The 24,256-nt window shown below is 40.9% G+C and overlaps 1 protein-coding gene across 3 annotated transcripts in view; it reads left to right on the top strand.

Moving 5' to 3' along the window:
* ARMC2 (armadillo repeat containing 2) overlaps positions 1-24,256 on the top strand; it is a 1,279,645-nt gene that overhangs the window by 572,964 nt on the left and 682,425 nt on the right. The window lies entirely within an intron of this gene.

Raw genomic sequence — 24,256 nt, 5'->3', positions numbered from 1 at the left:
AGATGATACAGAAAAGATATGTGGCTGAACAAGGTATGGAAATAAGGTACATATGAAAAGCTGATGGTGGAATGCAATAGTCCAGGAAGTCATCAAAAGAATAAAGGAATGCAGGAAGAAGTGGGAGACAGAAAAGACTGACCAAACTAGGAACGACAACTGGTTGGCTAACAAAGAAGCTAAGAAAGAAGTTGCAATAACAAAGAATAGGGCATCTGAGGCACTGTACCAACTTCTGGAGAGTGACTCAGTAAGACGCACAAAGAAACTATATCAGGTTGCATGGCAAAGAGAGAAAGATAAAGAAGATAGTCAGATACCCTTCATAAGGGATGCAAGTAATAGCCTGCTCACCAGCCCAGAGGACATCAAAGGCAGATGGAAGGCATATTTCCAGCAGCTTCTGAATGAAGAAAACCCCACAGAAGCTGTACTGCACCAGAAACAGTCTATGATGAGAGAAGAAGAGGAGCCCATCATAGAAGAAATAAGAACAGCACTAAGGAAGATGAAGTCCGGGAAGGCAGCAGGCTCAGATGAGGTCACAGCAGATATGATAAAGATGCTGGGTGAGATAAGGGAGAAATGGCTCCTGAGGGTACTAATAGCAGTGTGGAGAGAAAGGCATATCCCATATGACTGGAGAATAAGCATACTTGTGCCAATGTACAAGAACAAAGGGGACATCCACAACTGTGGGCAGTACAGGGGCATCAAACTCCTATCACATTGCATGAAAGTTCTGGAAAGGGTGATTGATAAATGGATACGCAGAGTAGTAGAATGGAAGCTGGGTGATAAGCAGTTTGGATTCAGATCAGGATTCAGCACAACTGACCCAATGTTTGTACTGAGACAGATACTTGAGAAGAAGCTAGAGATGAGGAGAGAGTCCAAGTGGGCATTCCTAGACTTGGAGAGGGCATATGACAAGGTCCCAAGAAAGCTTATCTGGGCAGTACTGCTGTGGTTTGAAGTCCCAGAAACATTGGTAGAATTAGTGCAGGCTATGTACAAGGACCCAATGACTCAAGTTTGAACAGTGTTCGGCCTCACAATGGGGTTCCCAGTGGGTGTGGGTGTACATCAGGGTTCAGCTCTGAGCCCACTGATGTTCATAGTGGTGATGGATTACATAAGCAAACAGGTTGGAGGGGATGGATCAACAAAGCTGCTGTATGCAGATGATGTTGACAGTACAGGCAGACGCTGAGCTAGAACTTCAGCAAAGGATAGGAGAATGGAATGCAAACCTGAAGGCACACGGGATGAAACTAAGCACAGATAAGATGGTGGTAATGGCAGCAAATTGGGGAAATCAGAAGAAGCTGTGAATAGAGATAGAAGGAAACCTAGTGGAACAGGTAAATAGCTTCATGTTTCTGGGAGGAGTAGTTGAGGAGAAGGGTGGTCTGAATGAAGAGGTCATAGCTAGAATCAGAGGGGCTATAGCCAACTGGCAGAGAGTATCAGGTGTAGGCTATGACAGAAGAATGCCAAAGAACCTGAAAAGTAAGGTGTACAAGACAGTGGTGCGACCTGTACTACTGTATGGTACAGAACCCTGGGCAGTAAAGGCAGAACAGTTGAAGAAGCTAGAGGTGATGGAAATGTGCCTGAGAAAGGTGAGATGATGCACCCTGTGGGACAGACTAAGAAATGAGGACATAAGAGCAGAAGCCGAAGTAGCTCCAATTGCAGAAAAGATCAGAGAGAACAGAGTACGGTGGTTTGGGCACATGTGTAGAGAAGCAGAAGACAATCTGGTGAGGAAGGTTTGGGAAAGACAGGAAGAAGGTAAGAGGAAGTGACATCCAGCAAGGAGGTGGATGGATTGTGTGAAAAAAGATATGTGACAATCAGGCATGAGTGTTGAAGAAGGCAAGAGTGTGGCACTGAATCGAGAGAGTTGGTGACCGTTAACATGATACCCCGACCCCATATAGAAAAATGGGAAAAAGGGGGCTGATGATGATGGAGCAAAGAAGGGTGCAGCATGTAAATGGAAACAAATTGCAGAACCAACAACATATATGATTTGATTGAGGTAATCCAACAAATTCAAGGCTTTGAACAACCAGCGTAGGATCCCTATGTTTAAATAAAAAACATTGAATAAATGGATGACCTGGCTTGTAAATGCGGTCATTGACATTTGTACCGAGTAACAGGAAATGAATATAATGACAGGGGCAGTCACTGAATGAGGGAAGATTTGTAGTGAGTAAAGACTGAAAAGTGCTGTAAAATGAACACTGAGAATTGAGTATGGGGGTTGTAAAAATATATGGAGATGTAAAGAAGGTTATTTGTGTTTGAATAATAGGTATGGTTATTGTTTGTTAAAATGTCATATTTATTGTTTGGCTGTATATGGTTTAGTAAAGGTATTTTTTCCAGTAAAAAAATATATATATGCAAGCCATCCTACAGAGATCTAATTGATCCTATTATCCTGATAGGGAGGGGCCAAGACATTTTTTAGTGTGTAGAAAAAAAAATAAGACTATGACAGTCTGTCAGAGGTCTTTCCTGGGTCTGTATTGTGGACTAATAATCTTGAGACTGACTACTGAGGCCACTTGTACCACCCAGAGGGCCCTTCTAACATTATATCTAGTGTATCCATGGGGAATTAAATTCTTCTGAGTTGGGCATGCAAACAATGGTGTTACTTTTAGTCTTTCTACCTATAAAGACATGTATGATTTATAATGAATATTCACACCTCTTGAAAGCCAGGAGAATGGACTTACAAGCCTATAAATATCTGCTTGTGCTCCGATCGTATTTAGTTTAAGAACCTTTGTTTGTGCAGGCCATTTTCTGTTGTTATGCAGGATGGAATTTTTTTTAGCGTCAGTGTTAAGTAACCCTAGCAGAGACTAGAATATCTCCTTAAGGTAATAGTTTATAACACTTCTGCAACAGACCCTCTGGCCTAGCTGCTTTATCCATCTTTAGTTGTAATATTACAAATTTTGCCACAATGAAGGGTGTGAGTTTGGATGCTTGGGAAGATTACTGCATTTTGTAAATCTTTTTATTGCTTCCTTAGGGTGTTCAGACCTACTCTCTATGGTTTGACCTAGTATTTTTTTTTTAAATGTATGTAGGCAGTCTGATATTAAAAGTTTAACTTTCCAAGAATCAGGCTGCAATAAACCTTTTATTTTTTACCTTTCCCTTTATTCATCTTTACTCTTCTAGCCAAACAATTAATCCTTTTTGGGCGTATCAAGTAATATTCATCCTGCAGATATTCTATTGTAGCATAAAGACTCCATTATAAAGCCTGGCTGCATGACACTGAAGGATGGAATCCTGACTGCAACCCTGGCAACCAGACTTTAATTAGTGGCCCCAGCACTGGGGGAGCCAGATGTGGAGGGAGAAGAGTGAATTGACATGGCCCATTCACCTCTTTGGGAGGGAGGGATGTGGCAGGTGCTCTGTGAGCACTTTGCTAATGAGATTTCTCTGGTGGAGCCTGGGGAAACCATTGTCCATACTTGAGATTATGGTCATTTACTATTAATGCCTCCTTGTGAAAAGGGGGATGAGCCAGTGCAGTTACCCATTGCATGCCCCCTTCCCTCAAAAGCTAAATGTGCACAAGGGGAAAGTAGTCTATGTTGTGCTGGATTTATTTACAAGAGGAAGCAAAGCACGCAAAAATTTGAACACCCTGATGGCTGCTACACAATGGCCTGTCATGATCGATCCTAACTTCTGTGGTGGTAAGCAAATGGAACAATTGGCTGGTAGGTGGTTGACAATCAGCTGTCATTGGTGACAAAAACTTAGAAAAAATGACTCCATCATTAAATGTTTAGGAATAGTGGCACTGGTCAGGTTAAAATAACCAGTTTGCAGCTACCAAAATTAAATTGCCATGTTCTGTAGACCTGGTAATTATAAATGGCATTCATAGTCAGTTGTAGGAGATCTAATCTGTAATCATCTATGCCCATTTTTGATTTTCTTGACTTAGCCCTCAAATTTGAGCCCAGCCACTGGGGATGCACAAGCCAGTACATTTCTTTGTGCCAGTCCCAAACTCTGATAAATGGGGAGGGTTGCATCAGGAAGGGCATCCGGCGTAAAATGTTGCCAAATCATACATGCGGACAACAGTACAGAAATACATACCGGATCGGTCGAGACCCGGGTTAACAACGACTGCCACCAGTACTGTTGGCCAACAGGGTGCTGGTGGAAATTGGGCTACTGTTGGCCGAAGGAGGAGAAGAAGGGGAAGGCATGCCCAAAGGCAGGTAAAGGCTAGGACTGTATTAGTGAGGTTCAGAACTTTGAATGTTGGCAGTAAGACTGGTATAGGGAGAGAGCTAGCTGATATGATGGACAGAAGGAAGGTTGGTATATTGTGTGCAAGAGATCAGATGGAAGGGGAGCAAGGCTAGGTGTATCGGCGGCAGGTTCAAATTGTTTTATCATGGTGTGGATGGGAGAAGAAATGATGTAGGGTTTATCCTGAAGGAACAGTATGCTAAGAGTGTTTTGGAGGCGAAAAGAGCGTCTGATGGAGTGATATTTATGAAGCTGGAAATTGATGGTGTAATGATGAATGTTGTTAGTGCATATGCTCCACAAGTTGGGTGTGCAATGGATGAGAAAAAAATTTTTGGAGCGAGTTGGATGAAGTGGTGATGACTGGTACCCAAGGGTGAGAGAGTGGTGATTGGAGCAGATTTCAATGGGCATGTTGGTGAAGGGAACAGAGGGGATGAGGAAGTGATGGGTAGGTATGGTGTTAAGCAAAGCAATGCAGAAGGTCAGATGGTAGTGGATTTTGCGAAAAGGATGGACATGGCTGTGATGAATATGTATTTTAACAAGAGGGAGGAGCATAGGGTGACATACAAGAGTGGAGGGAGATGCGCACAGGTGGGTTATATTTTACGTAGAAGGGCCAGTCTGAAGGAGATTGGTGACTGTAAAGTGGTGGCAGGGGAAAGTGTAGTTAGGCAGCATGGGATGGTGGTTTGTAGGATGACGTTGGTGATCAAGAAGAGGAGGAGGAGTGTGAGGGCAGCACCATGGATTAAATGGTGGAAATTGAAAAAGGGTAATTGTGAGGTGGAGTTCTGGGAATAGTTAAGACGGGCACTGGGTGGCAGTGAAGAGTTACCGAATAGCTGGGTAACTACAGCAGAGATAGTAAGGGAGATGGCTAGAAAGAGGAAGGGGGACAAGGAGACCTGGTGGTGGAATGAGGAAGTACAGGAGAGTATACAGAGAAAGAGATTGGCGAAGAAGTGGGATTGTCAGAGGTGATGAAAGTAGACAGGAGTATAAGGAGATGAGGTGCATGGCAAAGAGAGAAGTGGCGAAGGCTAAGGCGTATGAAGAGTTGTATGAAAGGTTGGACACTAAGGAGGGAGAAAAGGACCTGTACCGACTGGCTAGACAGAGGGACCGAGCTAGGAAAGATGTGCAACAGGTAAGGGTGATCAGGGATAATGAGGGAAATGTACTCACAAGCGAGGAGAGTGTGTTGAGCAGATGAGAAGAGTACTTTGAGGGGCTGATGAATGAAAAGAATGAGAGGGAGAGAAGGTTGGATGATGTGCGGGTAGTGAATTATGAAGTGCAGTGGATTAGCAAGGAGGAAGTAAGGATAGCTATGAAGAGGATGAAGAACGGAAAGGCTGTTGGTCCAGATGACATACCTGTGGAAGCATGGAGGTGTTTAGGTGAAATGGCAGTGGAGTTTTTAACTAGACTGTTTAATGAAATCTTGGAAAGTGAGAGGATGCCTGAGGAATGGAGAAAAGGTGTTTTGGTACCAATTTTTAAGAATAAGGGTGATCTGCAGAGCTGTAGTAACTACAGAGGGATTAAATTGATCAGTCACAGCATGAAGTTATGGGAAGGAGTAGTGGAAGCTAGGTTAAGAAGGGAGGTGATGATTAGTGATCAGCAGTATGGTTTCATGCCAGGAAAGATCACTACAGATGCAATGTTTGCTCTTAGAGTGTTGATGAAGAAGTACAGAGAAGGTCAGAAGGAGTTGCATTGTGTCTTTTGGACTTGGAGAAAGCATATGATAGAGTATGTAAGAGTGGTACAGGATATGTACGAGGGTAGTGTGACAGCGGTGAGGTCTGCAGTGGGAGTGACGGATGTGTTTATGGTGGAGGTGGGATTACATCAAGGATCAGCTCTGAGCCCTTTCTTATTTGCAATGGTGATGGACAGGTTGACAGACGAGATCAGACAGGAGTCCCCATGGACTATGATGTCCGCAGATGACATTGTGATCTGTAGTGAGAGTAGAGAACAGGTGGAGGAGACCCTGGAGAGGTGGAGATATGCACTAGAGAGAAGAGGAATGAAGGTCAGCAGGACTAAGACAGAATTTGTGTGTGTGAATGAGAGGGAAGGCTAGAGGAATGGTGAGGATGCAGGGAGTAGAGCTGGCGAAGGTGGATGAGTTTAAATACTTGGGATCAACAGTTCAATGTAATGGTGATTGTGGAAGAAAGGTGAAGAAGAGAGTACAGGCAGGAAGGAGTGGGAGTGTCAGGAGTGATTTGTGACAGACAAGTACCAGTAAGAGTGAAAGGGAAGGTGTACAAGAGGGTAGTGAGACCAGCTATGTTATATGGGTTGGAGACAGTGGCATTGACAAAAAGGCAGGAGTCAGAGCTGGACGTGGCAGAGTTAAAGATGTTAAGATTTGCACTGGGTGTGATGAGGGTGGACAGGATTAGGAATAAGTATATTAGAGAGTCAGCCCAGGTTGGAAGGTTTGGAGGCAAAGCCAGTGAGGCTAGATTGTTGGTTTGGACATGTGCTGAGGAGGGATACAGAATATATTGGGAAAAAGATGCTAAGGATGAAGCTGCCAGGTAACAGGAAAAGAGGAAGGCCTAAGATAAGGTTTATGGATATGGTGAGAGAGGACATGCAGGTGATTGGTGTCACAGAGCAAGATGCAGAAGACAGGAAGAAATGGGAACAGATGATCCGCTGTGGCGACCCCTAACAGGAGCAACCGAAAGAAGCAGCAGCCCTCAAATTTGAGTTTACTTGTGGACCTTACAAAGTTAAAAATGATGAACATTACATAATTTCAGAATATCTGGTTATTTATTTATTTATTTAGATTTGGTTCCAGCCTTTCCTTTTGTATGACCTCCATTATCCTAATGCAAATCCCATACAACACTTAGCCATCCTATTTATACTGTATTTCTTTTGAGTCATTATTGATTGTTTTATACTATGATCTATTCTTTAGTCTTTCAAGAAGCTTAGTGAGTGATGCACAAGAGGTAGATAAGCACAATTTTTGGAGGTTTTATAGATGATCAAGTACTGTCTGTCTAAAAGAAATTTTCATGATCAAAGAGGAGATAGTTATCTGCAGTAGGGAAACAAGGCTTCTAAAAGTAATGCTAAGTAAACCAATGTATACAGAAGTCATAGTATTCAACCATGCTACAGCCTACGTCTAGTAGACCCAGAGGCATACACACTGATCTCCACTATTTATCTACTGGACTGATCCAAGTTCCATCTAATACAGCTGTATGTAGTGGGTTTGGAGTTAAAACCATCTGCTACCACTGTTTGACTCTTCAAAAAGTTCAAGACTTCTGTTTGTTTGCTTAATCTGTGAAACCTTGTAGTCAGTATCGAGGCATAAATCATTACTTCATTTCCCCCAGATTCCTTTAATCCCTGGCAACATTCTTCCACGATCCCTTAATTTATTAAATGCTCTAACTTCCAGAGAGGAGACTTGAGTAAACCTGCCAGTCCCTTTCTTCTTCATGTGGTATGGAAGGAGGAGGAAGCAACCATTGTTGAGTCATATTCTGGATAAGTTTAAATGTTTCCCTGTGGAAATATATGCTTTCTGCAGGCATATTCCATCATTTTAGACTGATCAGATCTAATGTTAACATCTCATCAATTTAATATAGTTATTTATGTGGTCTGCATTCTAAAATACATTTTCCATGAATTGCCTTTATTCAGATTAAATCACAATGCATACCTCTTTAGGGTCATATTAACGAACTACTACCTGCTAGCAAAGTGTCTTCACTTATGATACAAATTAACCAACTTCCTCAACATTTTCATGTTTTGAAATGTATAATTCCTTGAATGGAGAGCACTACCAATGTTATGTTGTCCTATCTCGCCTTCATTCTTCACTGGTTGGGTTCGGAACTGATCATCGGTTCCGACTCTGCCTATACAAAAGCTCAAGGACTTCCACCGGCTTGTGGTTATAGCCCTATCCCATCATGCTTAGGGAAGATTACCTAGATCTTGTTTGCCACTAAACAAGATTGGGTGCTTCCATTCAGGCTCTGGCTAATTGGAAACTTTTTCTTTAACTAATTGTTTGAAAATTATCAGAATTGTTCCTTTTACTGTTGTTTAAGCATTTAGATTATTAGTAGTTTAGTTTTTAGCTAGTTAGAGTGCTCACTTTGTTGTTGGCTGTTTTCTTGTGGCCGTCGTTTCTACCTCTAGGCCCTGTTTTCTTCTAACTTCCTATCAAGGCTATCCAAGCATGTTTAAGTTAGAGAGCTTAGAGAAAAAATATTTTCTTGTGCCTTGGTAGCTCATTCCATTGGCCCATTTAACTTCGAGGGCCTTCCTCCTCCTCTCTTTTTCTCTACTCTAGTTAGGGGCCAGTTTGATGTTCTTCATCTCACATTGCTGCAGTCCTAACACTTGGGTAGTCCGCTGTCCCTCGGTCGGCCCGAATATCAGTATAGCAGGCTGGCCGGTCCGTAGCTTTGGATCTCAGGAGCTTTACCTTCATGTTCCTATCGCACTAAGTTGCAGGAAATATCAGGATTTTTTTTGTATGGTTCTTTGCATCAGTTCTGCATTGCCCGTTGACATCTACTACTCTTTTTATTTACAAAAGGTTCTGGCTCCAGTGATAGCTTGTTTCAGGCTAAATACCCGTTGGTCTTACCATATTTTTTTGATTGCCTGATTCTTTCTCAAGGAAAGGACTTTGACTTCTTGTGGGAAACAATATGTAATAGCAGTGCTAAGATACCCATAATTTGTGTATTGGGTGTTTGGCACGATTGCACGGCGTGGTTGGGTGTTAGCGCTTTTGTGCTAGGTTTAATAACCTTTTCTCATGAAGGTTAGATTATGAGTTGGTCTTTGGGAAGCGGTTGCAATTACAATATGCCAGTCGGATGCTCCGGTAGCGGCTTCCTCAGGCAAGCGTAAGCTAAGCTAGAGTTAAAAGCTAAGAGTTTAAGAGGAGTCGTGGTTCTTAGGCCCGGTTCTTCGGCCGGAGGTGGTTCCGGGACTGGAGGCCTCTGGGAAGTCAGGAGAAACTTTGATTTTTACAGGATGTGGCCTCCCAGGAGGCAGGTCAGGCAGGGGATCAGATTACCCACTTTGCTCTCCCTTCCTAAGGTGTCTAGGCCCCTCTCTGCTTCCTTCAAAGGCTTCTCCTAGAGAGGCAGGTCTAGTTTAGCTGCACAACAGGTGTCCTCCCTAGTTCTTCAGGTTCTGTGCCCAAGAAGCACATGCTTAAAATTTTCAAAGATTTAATTACTTTAATTGCTGAGGCTCTATGCCTAAGATTTAATTCGCCTAGGATGGAGCCAGTGTTGGGGATTATGAGCAGGCTTGACGGATTGCAGTGAGTCTTGGCTGATTCTGATTCGGATGTTGATGATTCTTCTGATTCTGATGTTGATGATTGAGGATTTTCTGCTTTCTTTCCTCCTGACTCCATGTTTTCAGAGACCCCTTCACTCCATGAGAGAACCTCTTAAATGGGAAGGTCAGGACTTCTCTGACTGTTTTTAAAAGGCTTAGGGAATTTTGTTTTACCCCAGTTTGACTGTTTGGCTATACTCCTGTTTTGTGGAGTGGAAGATCGTTTGTGATTCTTTCTCTTAATCCTGATTAAACCCCTCCTGCTTATATTAAACCAGATAAGTATTACAGGGTGCCTTTCCTAGGGTAAAGTATCTTTTTAAGAGTCCTAGGGCAGACCCAGAGGGTGTGTGGGGGCCTAAGAACCTTAAGGCTAGTGTTGTCAGAATCCGGTTCCTGCAGATGAGGCAGGAAAGGGATAGATGGGGAAAAGAAAGTTTATACTTCTTCCATTGCCAGTTGAGAGCTAAAAATTATGATTTCACTGCTTAAAATATCAAAATTATCTGCTTTCACAGTTGAAATCTAAGGTTGATGAAGAGGCGGAAGGTATTTTCACACAAGTTACAAGATTTAGTGCATTCTTCTGAACAGGTTGGTAAGCATTCTTTGCAATGTGGTTTGATGCTGCGGGCCTCCTCTAGGGAATTAGCTGCCACTGGAGTCAATTCTTCATAGGCATGTGCCTGGCTGAGGATCAAAATTTGTTCTGACCATATCTAAACTAGTCTTGTTTGGTGCTTTGCTTACTGATGTCTTGTTTGGTTCTCCTGTTGAGGCAGTTTTTAAAAAGAAAATGGAAGACAAAATGATCTATGCAGGCTAAGTTTTTTTTTGCAGTTCCTCCTCCTGGGTGGGAGTGAGAATTATTTTCTACTAAGGGGTGGACGTGTCCTTCTTGGATTCCCAGTCTAGGGGTCAGGCTCCAGGCGATACCAGGGGAGCAGAGGTCAGCAGGCTTTCAGGCCCTGGAACTGGGGTTTCCCTGCACAGGAGTCGGGTGAGGCAGGGTCAGTCCTTTACAGTAACCAGACCCAATGACCTACTTTTCAGCTACTTAGAAAAGAAAATTGAGGCAGAGGTTTCAGGGAAGGAAGGTTGGCACTGACAAAGAATTGGAGTACAGGTACCCAAGACAGATGGGTGTTGGATATCATACATCAGGTACAGGTTTTATCCTTTACCTTGCCTCCTTTCAAGGCATGCCAGACATTCCTCCTCAACAAAGAATAGGGCTCACACAGGTTTTCTCTGTTACATAAATGCCTTCAACAGCGGTTCCTATGTTCCTTGTACCAAAAAAGTTTTATTCTCGCCAAATTTTTGATTTAAAAAGGGGAACACGTGGACACCAATTCCTCATTTATCTATCCTCAATTCTTAACTTCACATTTCCAAGTTCAAAAGTTGGCGTTACAACAACTTTTACCTCTCAAGAGCAGGATCCTTCATGTTCCTCTTTGGATCTCAAGGAGGCTCCCTAACCATGTTCCTTTGAGACTAAGTTGCAGGAAATATCTGCGTTTCGGACTGGGACTTCTCACTATCAGTGCTCTTTACAAAAAGTTCTGCTTCCAAACTCGCCCAAGAGTATTTACAAAAGTTCTGGCTTTCTATAGCTTTCTTCGAGCTAAAAAGAATACAAATCTATCATATTTGGACGATTTCTACATTTCTGGCTCAAGAAGAAACAGCTTCTTAAGTCTGGGCAAAGCTTGGGAGCTCATATACAAGACAAGTGGCCTGTCAGACTACTGCATCTCATATCAATTTTGACCTTCTTCTATTAAGATTCATGCTGCAGCAATTTCAGCTCACTATGACTGTGACCCACCATTGTTTGAAGCTTTTTGTTGGCCATTACCTCTGCAAGAAGGGTTTCTGAATTGCAGGCCCTTATAGCAGTTGAGCCTTTCTTAATTTTTTTAAGGACAGGGGTATCTTTCGTGTTAATCTCCTTCCTTTGCTGGTTTTCTAAAGGTTTCTAGTGTGGCTTTAAACCAAACTATTAATTTGCCTACTTTTACCAAAATAATAAAGAAAAAAGATTTTACACACTTTAGATGTACACAGGCAGTTTGTGTTTATTTGAAACTAAAACTTCAGAGGATCTCCAGCAATTAGCAGTTATTAGTTTCTTTTGCTTGCTCTCATAGATGTTCAAAGATCCACATTGCTGCAGTCCCTTCCCCTCCTCCTTCCCTCTGTAGTGTGTGGTGGTTGTGTGGTTTGAGAGGTATATCCATAAGATTGTATATATTGTGTATATTGTATATATATTTATATATTTGTTTAGGCTTTTTACTTGGAGAACTGCCCCTCCTTGTCCCGTTGCATAGTGAAAACCTTTTATTACAGTTGTGTGGTTGTTCTATTGACTTGTTTAAAAAAAAAAGTTTTTTTGTTTCCCTTAGTAGAGTTCATTTAGCATTGTGTGTTGATACTGTTATTAATACAAAAACGTCGAAAGATCCTAGAGAGTCAAAACCTTCAGGGTTTAAAAATGTGAGAAATGTAGTCAGAAAATGTCATTAACTGATGGACATACCAGTTGGGTTTATTGTCTAGATGCAGTTCACCTTCAGGAATCGTGTTTTCTGTCATGCTTTCAGCTCCAGGGTGTTGACAGAAAGAAAGAAAGAACAAATTGATATTAAGAGGCCTATTAAAGACTCCTTTCACAGAGGCTATAGAAGTGACTCAGAGTACCTCAAAAATACAAAAATCACCCTCTTCCAGGTCTGAGAAGTCAGGTAAGAGAGCATCTTCCTTTGTTCCTCATTCGGAACCGACTAAAAAAGTTGAGATAGATTCATTCTCGGATCTGAAGGCTTTTGGCCCCGAAAAATCTTCCTCCTCGGCTCCTGTTGTGATTTCAGGTTCAACGGATTTTCAATTTTGGAGCCGGTCCCGTTTTGGAACTTTGATCTCTGTTGCTGCATCCAGTGAGGTCTCCTACCCTTTCCTCTAGGTCCTCCAGAAGCCTCTCCAACAACGATATGGATCATGTAGTGAGGAGAGTTTTACAGACACCGGTGCTGGCCAATATACTGTTGACTCCAACCCAGAGGGACTCGGAGCCAACAAAGACTACCTCTCCTTCATTGATTCTTCCTCCAACCCAATCCGGGACTTTTGGAGCCGGAGTGGTTGGATCCGCTTCTAGTGGAACTGTCTGTGCTGAGACCTGCACCAGGATCTTCGGGCCCGACTACCACTCTAACTTCCTCAGTTCCATTGGAATTTGAAGGGTCTAGAAACAGACTCTGTCCAGTCGGGTCTGGTGAGGAGAGTCGGGTTGGACAGCTGTCTGATCTGAACTTGCCTCTCGGGGCTTCGGCGTGGGTGAGCTTGGCTCCTACATCAGCCTCAGAGCCCACCACCTTGGTTCCGGGGAGGCCTTCCAGTTCTTCAGAGCTGGAGGTTTCCTCAGATCAGGGCTGGGAGGCTTTTGAGCTGATGAGGAGAGTGCTGTCACCACAGACAGCTCCATTCTCCATTTCAGATGCTCTTCCCCCTAAAGTGTCAGTGTCTAGCTCAGTACCATGGCATCCACACAGATGTGGAGACCCAAAGCCTCAGGATGCCCCATTGGGTGAAGCTCTTTCTTCCAAAACCTGTCTGGATTACCCCTCAGAAGAGGTCCCTCGGAAGAGATTATGCAAGAGGAAGTATGCCGGATGAGTCCATGACTTCAGATGCAAACCTCGATGAGTCAGCTGGGTCCCCACAGTCACCCTCTGAGGATGTCTCCTTTGTAGACCTCCTTGAAACCCTTAAACAGAGAGGTGGCTGGAAGCCCATCACCCCTTCTGTGGATGAGACTATTAACATGGAGGCTATCGGGTCTCGCCCTTCCACCTCTGGGATGTCTCTTTCGACCAGCTCATGAATGTAGTCACTCTGAAGGTATGGGACTTTCCAGACTCAGTGGAACCTGTTCCTAGGAGGCCAAATAACTTCATCACTGTGCCTTCGGATAAAGAGTTTCTTAGCAAGGGTGTCCCAGTAGATGCTATGGTGGTGGCGGCAGCTACCAAGAAGGAGCTTTCAGAGACATCCTCATCTGTCCATCCACTGAAGGAGTCTCGCACGATGGATAGATATGAAAAGCAGATGTTTTCTTTAGCATCTTTTACTCTTAAGTCATTGAACTACCTGACCCATTTCACTAGGCTTCAGGGGGATCTGTTGAAGGAGCTAGGAGATGCCCTACAAGGTTCTGTAGCTGCAGCGGTTTCAGATAAGGTTTCCTTCCAGGTCTCCACCTTAAATTTTGTGGTAACTCCTCCATGAGGCTCATTTCTTATGCAGCTGATGGAGTGAGTAGGGCAGCGGGTACAGGAATTTCCTTAAGGAGACATTCCTGGATGCGATTTTGTGAAACCCTTCAACTTTTGGCCAAACAAGGACGAGCTGTTAAAAGGGGCATTAATAAAGGAAGACTTAGAGACACTAACCAGGTGTGAACACGAAGGAAAGATTCTCTCTGCTATTAGAGTCCATTTCTCCCTACCTACCACACCTTATCCCAAAGGTCAGAAGGAAGAAAAATGTTTTGAAAATCCCAGAGAGATTTCTCGAACAGATGTGGTGGTTCTTCCCCCAGGGGCAGAGGGGGAAGTAATAAAGGAAGACACCAACCAAGCAGCAGAGGGGACCGCAAAAGCAGAGTGACAGGGATTCCTTCCTTGGTAAGCCCTTCCAGTGCTCCTGAGAGCAGGTCTGTCTGTCCATCTCTGGAAGCAGTCGGCGGTCACTTATCTTTGTACCCAAGCATCTGGCTAGAAATAAGAAAAGACAAATGGGTACAAACAATCATATCCAGAGGTTATTACATTCCCTTTTCCTTTCCCCCCTTAAAAACAAAATCAGTCCCAGATGTTCCACCCAGTCAGAGATCACTCAACTCTAGAAGTACAAAAGTTGCTAGACAAGAAGAGTTATCCAAACTGTCCCCACAGGCCAAATTGGATCCGGGACTTATTCAGGGTTCTTTTTGGTCCCAAAAAAGACAGGGGACTGGAGGCCCATTTTGGATATCGGCAAGTAAACAAGTCCGTAAAAAAATCAAAGTTCCAGATGGTGACACTGCAGTTGATACTCTCTTCCTGGGAAAAGGTGATTGGATGTGCTTGATAGACCTCTGGGATGCATACTACCATATCAAAATGGACAGGCAATCCAGAAGACATTTGCACTTTTGGCTGGGAACCAATCACTACCCATTTCGAGCTTTGCCTTTTGGTCTTAGTTCAGCCCCCAGAGTGTTCACCAAATGCATGGCAGTGGTTACGGCTCATTTCAGGCATCTAGGAATCCGTGTGTTTCCGTACTTAGGTGACTGGCTCCTGACGGCCACCACCAAGCATCTACTAACAAGAGCGAGAGATGCCACCATTCATCTTTGGTCTCACCTAGGGATCACAATAAATTCTAAAAAATCTGCCTTATTGCCATTACAGCATATTGTCTTTATAGGAGCAGACTTAGATACAAAACAAATGTTGACCAGGCTTCCCCCTGAAAGGATTAAAACCCTACATCTTCATGTAAAAAATCTTCTGACCAAGAAAAAAGTGCTAACAAAGGTTGTTCTGAAGGTTTTGGGTACCATGGCGGCAGCAGTAACCTTGATACCATTAGCTCGTCTGCACATGAGAATTTTGCAGTGGCTGCTGTAAACTCAGTGGTCCATGCAGGTGCTACCTATGTCTCACCAAATTATTATTACAGAATCCTGCAAGAAAGACCTTTGTTGGTGGCTTAATTCCACTCTGGTGACCCTAGGCTGACAGGTTTTCCAGAACCATTAGCCACAGTGACCACGGACACTTCCCAGATAGGTTGGGGGGGTATTATCTGGGAAAGACAGTTCAGGGCACTTGGTAGGATCACGAGACCCATTTGCATATCAACCTCCTAGAGATGAGAGCAGTGCTTCTAGCATTGCAAGCATTCCAAGACTCCCTTAAGCTAGGAGCTATTGCGATATAAATGCTATGTACTCCAGCAAAGTGCAAACATTATGAAACTCACAGCCACTAACTGTCAGACAAATTGAAAACCTGTGTTATTTAAAATACAGCTCAATGACATACAGATCTATGCTGGCTCCTTAGCTCCAGACCAAAATCCACAATAATTTCCAACTCAGCAATTTCCTCGTACTGATGTCATAACTTTATTTAACAGGTGTTGATTCTCACTGCAGTTACTCACTGTATCCCCTCTTTCTTCCTCCCACATAACCCCACCTGCTGTTTTCTCCTCCACTTTTCTCTGTGTTCAATAACAATGTCACACTCTCATCTTCAGCTGTTCGACTGCATACTTACTAATCTCACCTTCATCAGTGCTGTGCTCAGCTGTTAGGCCATATCACATTCCTTATAGCACACTTTACTCCTGTCCATTTCTTCACTTGTTCTCTAACCTTATAAGTTGTGCATATACTTCATTTCCTGTATTATTAAACTTCTATTTTGTATTGGGAAAATCCAAATGGGCAACAATGTAACCTATTCCAAAGACATGCATCTGGAGCGTTTCTCCCCAGGCCTCCGCTGAAAACAGGCTCTGTGGAACCTAGTCGGACATCCCGGTCAACAAATGTTAAATAAATGAAATAAAAATATTGCACTGTTTTTACAAACATATGCCTACTACTTAAATTGCACTACATATGCCTACTACTTAAATTGCACTGTCGTCTTTTAAAAACAATTCTTGTAAAGAACTTTGTTCTGAATGCTGTGCAATTCCATACACTACTTCAAAAGTGTTTCTTTTGTATATACCATATCCTAAGTACTACCTCTAATGTATATGTTGTACAAATTTGTGTGTACTACCTATTTCCTACAATTCAAATTTTGTAGTTTGTAACATTTTTCTTTATCACTTTGGTATCCTGTGACCCAATAGTGATGGGTGTACTGCATATTAGCAGGGCAAATGGCATCAGAAATACTCTGTCTTCTGCAACATCGACAGAATGGTTTGGAGGAACAGGTGTATCTCGCAGAGGATGCTACTGCTCTGGAACAGACTTCCCCTTCATGTAAAGCAAAGCTCATTCCTTTCCATATTCAAGCACAACTTGAATCTGCAGACGGGTAATAGAAAATTTACTCCAGTACTGCCCCCTGTAGTCTTGATGGACAAAGGCAGCATGTAAAGGCTTTATGCCATGCATGGGTCCCCTCAAATTATATATGGTATGACCACAGTTATTCTCACTAGGGGTAGTATGTAATTAAGAACCATAGAATGAGTAAGGCTAAGATAGGTTAATTCTAGAACCAAAAGGGCAACTGGCTGGGATTAAAATGGCCCACGAGGTGGCTTGTCTTATACTTAACCTATGAACCTATATTTTCATAGTAGTAGTAGCTTTTGTAGTGGAGCTTTTCCTCCCTGATCTCCACTGGAAGCAGGTTACATTGTTGCCCATTTGGATTTTCCCAGTAAACAAATACTAAATAAATAAATATTTATTAAATACTTGTCTAAGATAGCAACAATAATATTTTGACACTAAATTCAGCAAAACACTATAAACTGTAGGAACTATATGCTGTTCGTCTTTTGACTTTTCCCGGTTAGGGGTTGCCACAGCGGAACTCCTGTCCGCTAATGATTGGCAGTAGGTTTTTATGGTGCCGAGTTGCCAGCTCGACGCCCAACCTTCAACGAAGGCACGCCTATTCACACATGTCTTTAGGAATGCCACTCGACCGCAGGGAGGACATGCAGACTCCACACAGAAGGCACTACCCCCGTACTCCAGCCGAGAATCGAACAGGAGAACCTCTTGCTGTGAGGCAACAATGCTTCCGCTGCACCACCGTGGATATAAACTGTAAAAACGATATATATAACTTTAACTTATAACCCTGCGGCAGATGTCTTGTGCAATGGATGCGCCTAGTGCTAAGGGAAAGGAGGGTGAAAGAGAAGTAAGAAGGAAAGTGCATCTGTTGAGTAGATGCCTAGTTATGGAGACATGACACACCAGCTATGGCCTCAGCACTGCTTATACTTCTCTACTTATACAGATCTACAGCATTACATTGCTGTAGTTCTAAGTCAGTTTGGCAGTGAAACTAACAGTAACAACTATCGCTATCATGCAGTATAAGGAGAACTTGTCTGTTTTAAACTGTGGCTTCATAGTCTTCCCTTAACTGAGTAGAACACTCACCTTCAATGAGTTCAGGATTCTTTGCTGTTTTCAGCAATAGCTGTTTATACCAAGGGGAGGAGAAGAGAGGGCAAAGAGAATGAGAAACAAAGGGACCCCTATAATGTTTAATGTCCAACTTATCAAAAACGTGCAGTTTACCAAGTAAACAAACCAATTCATGTAGCAACATTTAATTGCAAATCTGTCTTTACATTTCATACTGAACGATCATTTTACATTACTAAACACATAAGAGCTCCTGAATAGTCATGTGCGTTTTACATAGCAAACGACTCCATGCTGTACATACTATCAAGTGTTCATTAGGAGTGAGTATATCAGCACTTGTACTACCTTACTTGCATACACATTCAGCTGATAACACCTATTTTTTGTGGTTTCCAATTCTCTTTAATTCACATCTGAAAGGCTTTCTCCTATTATCTGTGGTAGCAATGTCCAATTTTTCCTTATTTATAGGTGAGTCTCACTTTATGCCACAATAGCCTCAGGTCAAGCCTTTTTATATTGTATATAAGTGATGCATTATTTTTTTTCATCTGATTATACTAACCACACTTGCATGCAATGATTGATTATGAAGCAATGTGAAAACAAACAGTACAACAATAAAATTACAGATTTGCAGGGGATAATGCACATTTCACGGGAAGAGTTTCTGAGATCTTACCTGTTTGAAGCACAATGGACTACTTTCTTACTATGTCATTAAAAAAGTCTGCATAGTATCTCTCTGTTATATCATTAAAGTATGCTTATTCTAGCATTGTTTAAATCAGTGTCTATGTAGCACAGCATTCAAAATAGACTACAGTTTACCATTGTGTTAGTATATTTATCAAAATGATTTACTGAATTTGTAGCTTGCACAGCACTGAACCAAGTATTTTCATGTAGGCCATAATATTATCCAACTGTGGATGTTTTTTTGAAACAACTGTATGCTAGCAGCTAGACTTATGACACCACAACCTTTTGTGAGGCAAAACCATGTTAAGGGAATTGTAATGGTCTGTAATCAAGATCAAGCAGATCTGGATGTAGATATAAAACTAGATAGAATTCTGATGTTATTTGGCCAGTTAAATCAGCTTAAGGTGCAATAGCACTTTGTGATATTTTTTGATGAATTTGATAACAATCTGGTGTGGTATAATCTCCAAAAATCTTTTGTCTAGGCAAGTTGATCCTCTGGTGGAGGCTCTTCTTCACTTACTTCTGATCGAAGTTCATGAAGGGCAAGTGATAGATCATCTAAGTCCAGTACACTCAAGGTTGTGCTCATTTCATGAGAATCTATATCCTGACCTGTAGGAACTTGATGTGCTGTATTTACAGATTTAGACACAAGGCTGTGGTCTTGGGAAGGGGGTTGTCTGAAAAAGTGATTGAATTTGATTACTTAGGTGCTTTCATGGAGAATATCTTATCTGTTTTTTTTTTTTTGCCATTTAGATAGCAACTCCATCAACAATGTGACAAGGTATATTCCCAGATTTTTATTTTGTCTTTCTTGTACTGAGGAACTTGGTACTATTTATGCAGTCATTAGTCCATTTATCACATGCATTAAAAATCCCCTGAAACACTTCCTTTCTGTTTGTTTCTCGTTGCATTTACATTTCTTCTCTTTCTTTCATGTTGACATTCTAGGGTATGAAACTGACAGGTACATACTACATTATTGTGAGCATGGATGTTATCTTTATCAGATAATTGCTTTTGTTGTGAAGTGTAATTACTTTTTCATTTTGTTAAAAATGTTTTGCCTGAAATGTACCTTTTACTTCATTTTCAGTATTGCTTAAATATTTTAAAGTATTTCAAAAGATCCTTGACCCACATTTGGATTAGAAGCGTATTAAACTGATAAAGTATTAAATTGATAAAGGGTTATTATGTTCATTTAAATGAGGGAAGGAGCAAAAACAAGCAAAACAACACAAGCGTGTCTTACATATATGCAATTACTTTTGAAAAAAAGTATGCCTAAAACAAGCATGTCTTACATATATGCAATTACTTTTGAAAAAAAGTATGCCTAAGCATATCTCTGAGAACCCGAGAGCAGCTCTTGCAAAACATTTTTTGAATTACATATCCCAAAACAAGCAGCGTTTTTAGCTACAGCTGTAACCATACAATTTAGCAAATAAACATCTTGTCTTGTTAATACATTGCCATCATAAAACATTTAGTAACAACCAGTAACATTCAGCACTCACAAACATATCAGATATACCTTGTTAACCCGCAAAGCATCGTGTGCCGATGCCAGCACAATCATATTAAAAACCTTTATAGGTTTGTACAAAAAAGAAAGGGATCCTGTCTCTAAATGCATATTGTGCAAATTATCAAACAGTCCTACCTGGCAATTTCAGATATAGTGACATGGGTTTTACAGCTTCAGTAACTTGCAAATGATGTCAAGGAAAATACATCCCACCCCAAGAAAAATATAACTTGGAATAAGTGATGAAGGTAGTATCCCCAAAGCATATGCGGTCATCCTCCAATAGAATATTAACACGTTAAGTATCTTAATTATTGATCAAATTTTGCTTTCTGCCATGTTGTGAATGGCTCCGAAAAACCATTGATAGTTTACAGGATTTTGTAAATACATCAGAACAGGGTGTACACAAACTGTAAATGGCAAAAAAATAACTTGCCATTATAAAGTTAATTGCAACACTAAATCCCTTGTTTACTTAGCTCAATGTGTTTGCTGTCCTGCATACTATATTGGAAAAACTGAGCAAAAATTTAAGGAGAGAATATACCAGCACATCTATGCAATTAAAAAAAGCAAGGATGACAATGCACTCTCAAAACACATCATCTTAAACAAAGACCATAATTTTCTCTTCTCTGCCATTGACCATGTCCCTCATAACATTAGAGGTGGTCCTTCTTCCATTATCTTGGAAACAAAAGATGCATTTCAACCACCTGGTCTCAATGACAATTGTAATATTTCTTGTTTATTAAAACTAAGGAGTTACTTGAGATAATATTACATTTTCAGACTATTATTTCTTGTTTTCATAATTAAAATTGAGGAATTTTGATTTTTCAAATATGGGATCTTTTATAGGCATGATTTATATTTTTAATTTTTATTTTTTATTCTTATTTTTCATTCATTGCTGCCTTGTTGCCATGGTTGGGACCTGACAGGGAATTTCTTGTACGACTTTTCGTACATCTTTGCACATTTTCTGTGCTTTGTTGTCTTTTTTATTTTATTTTTCACTGAATATGTTTGAGTTTGGGTCTTTCTTGTCTCCTTTGCTTGAGACTGATCTAAGAAACAAAATTTGATCAATAATTAAGATAGTTAATATTCTATTGGAGGATGACATCACTTATTCCAAGTTATATTTTTCTTGGGGTGGGATGTATTTTCCTTGACATCATTTTTTTTGTACAAACCTATAAAGGTTTTAATATGATTGTGCTGGCATTGGGTTAACAAGGTATATCTGATATGTTTGTGAGTTGTTGTACCATTAAGTCTTCCTGACTGTTTGTTTATGTTACTGGTTGTTACTAAATGTTTTATGATGGCAATGTGTTATCTTTTAACAGATTTGTTTCTTACTTTTATCAACAAGACAAGATGTTTATTTGCTAAATTGTATGGTTACACTTACTGTACCTTTAACAATGGGGCACTACTTCTGTTCCAGTCTGTTCTTCTGGGTTTTTTTGGTCGAGTAACAGTTTGTATTCAATTTTTTGAATTAACGCAGGAAATATGGACAAAGCCATAAATAATAGGGTCACTTTTTAATTATTGCTCTTATCAACAGAAAGTTGATAGAATAACAACTATTGCATTAACATGCATTTTATGAATGATATGAAGTGTAAAACTTAAATGTCTGCCATTATGCTCTGACTTCAACCCTTAATGATTTATTAATGATTTGCCAGAAAAAACACAATTTTATGAGAAACAGACCAACAATATGAGGCAAAAATCTGGACATTCTGGTAAAATCTGTACAGGTGAGAAGGTACATCTTTATTCAGCTGTAGAGAGTCATTTTTTAATTATAAACAGAAAGGTGATAGAATAAAAACTGTTGCATTAACATGCATTTTATGAATGGTATGACGTGTAAAACTGAAATGTCTGCCATTATTTTTTTACTTCAACCCTTAATGATTTATTAATGATTTGCCAGAAAACCACAATTTTATGAGAAACAGACCAAAAATATGAGGCAAAAATCTGGACATTCTGGGAAAATCTGTACAGTTGAGAGGTAACTTTTTCTTCAGCTGTTACTTCCTGAGAACCACGGTCTGACAAGAACATTTTCTTTAGGTGTCTCCCTTAGAATAAATGCAAGCCTTTTTTGTTAACATTCAGTGCTGTCTCGCACATATCCAAAGGTGTTTCTGAAGTACAGATATGTATCAGGGCATTCCTTTTTATTTAGGAATTTTACAACACTCCGAGTTGAAATTCTAACTTTTTTTCATTAAAGCGAGAATATTGACCTGACTGTCTGACCAAATTCCATAATTTTGTTATTTGTTACATATCTTTTTAAGGTTTATAAAACTACGGTAACAGGAAAAGAGCAGGGAATGGGGAAGTGCTGTACATGAGTAATGTAATGTCTCCCTTATGTCCTAATGCTGTGTTTTATTGCCATTATGGGTATCTACAACCAACTGTTGCTGTGGAACTAGAAACCACTCTTCAAATCGTTTCCCATTGGCAAACATAAATCTAAACAGGAGGGTTGCCACAATTTTGGATCTATACTTCAACTTGCACACCTCCTTCCAGATTCCAGCATCCCTCACCCCATCCTGGGCAATGGATGTTTCTGGTACCTTATTGGAGCTTTGATGGTCTTCATCGTGAGTCTTTAAACTTTAAATGTTAATGTGATCTAGAAGGATATATGTGATGCATAGTATTTGTAAATGTGAACTTAATAAGGATTCTTCACTTGTATATAAATATATGTTTTCTTATGTCACAAGTGATAATTCAGTAAAGCTTTTAAAAAAATAGATAAATAAATATGATCCTCAGAATGTTACAGCATCAGACTGCAACACTCTGTTTTACCTAAAAGCTCTTTTCTCAGGGGGGGTGAGCCCCCCATCATCCCTAAATGTGTGGGAGTCTGCACCCTATCTATCTATCTATCTATCTATATATATATATATATATACACACACACACACACACACACACACACACACACACACACACACAGCTGACAAAGTTTGCAGACGATTGCAAGTTGGGCGCATTATTAACTCCCCAAGTGATGTTGACATCCTACAGAATTGCCTCTCTGAGACCAGCGACTGGTGTCAGAACCATGGCCTTAAGCTCAGTGCCAAAAAATGTGTCAACCTCTTTGGGAAAAACACAGTTCCTGTGAACTACCTCATTGATGGTAGTCCACTTAACACAGAAGGAGTTATAAGAGATCTGGGAACACAAGTTGACAGCAACCTCTCTTTTGATCACCACATTGCCACTGTGGTCAGAAAGTCCTATGTGGCACATCTCATTACTAAGGGTTTTGCATTCAGGAAGAAAGAGGTCGTTGTCTCACTCCCCTCTTCCCTCATTAGACTAGTCATAGAGTACAATGCGCCATTTGGCATGTACCTCACTAGACACCTGCAACAATTGGACAGGCCGCAAAAGTACCTCACAAAGAGGATCCTAGGTCTTAAACACTTGTCCTATATGGACAGACTCAAAAAACTGCAACTGTTGTCTGTCTCATATCACCTACTTAGAGGCGATCTCTGCTTGACTTGCAAAGCCATGTCTGACCCAGCTATGTTAGAAATGCTACATCTAAAGAAATCCCAATCCCTCCACACTACATGCTCCAGAGACCTTAACCTCATTACCACAATCAAGAGAACATGCTGGAGGGACAGGTTCATAACCCAGACACTGCCCATGCTAAGGAATAGACTTCCCATACATATCAAGCAGAGCTCCTCACTGACCCTCTTCAAGAGAAATCTTGATGAGTGGATGGGAAATAGAAAATTCACCTTGGGATAACTCCAGTGGCTCTACTCGACAAAGGCACTGGGAACTAAGGTCGGGTGGCACTATGCCAGGATAATCCTATGGCTAGGCTTGTAAAGGCCCCAGGACCATTAGCCTAGTACACACCTATGAACCTATACACACACAGATATATATATATATATATATATATATATATATATATATATATATATAAATATATATACATATACATTTTTTTATTTATATTTATAAAACACTTCTGATAGCATTGTAACTCAAGAAAGAAAGCATTATTTCAAATAAAAGAATTTTGGAATTGGTATATGTGTTTC

Source organism: Protopterus annectens, chromosome 1.part0, assembly GCF_019279795.1.
Source record: "Protopterus annectens isolate FY-2018-M chromosome 1.part0, PAN1.0, whole genome shotgun sequence".
NCBI classification, from domain to species: Eukaryota; Metazoa; Chordata; order Ceratodontiformes; family Protopteridae; genus Protopterus; species Protopterus annectens.
This window is presented reverse-complemented; position numbering and strand designations above follow the sequence as displayed.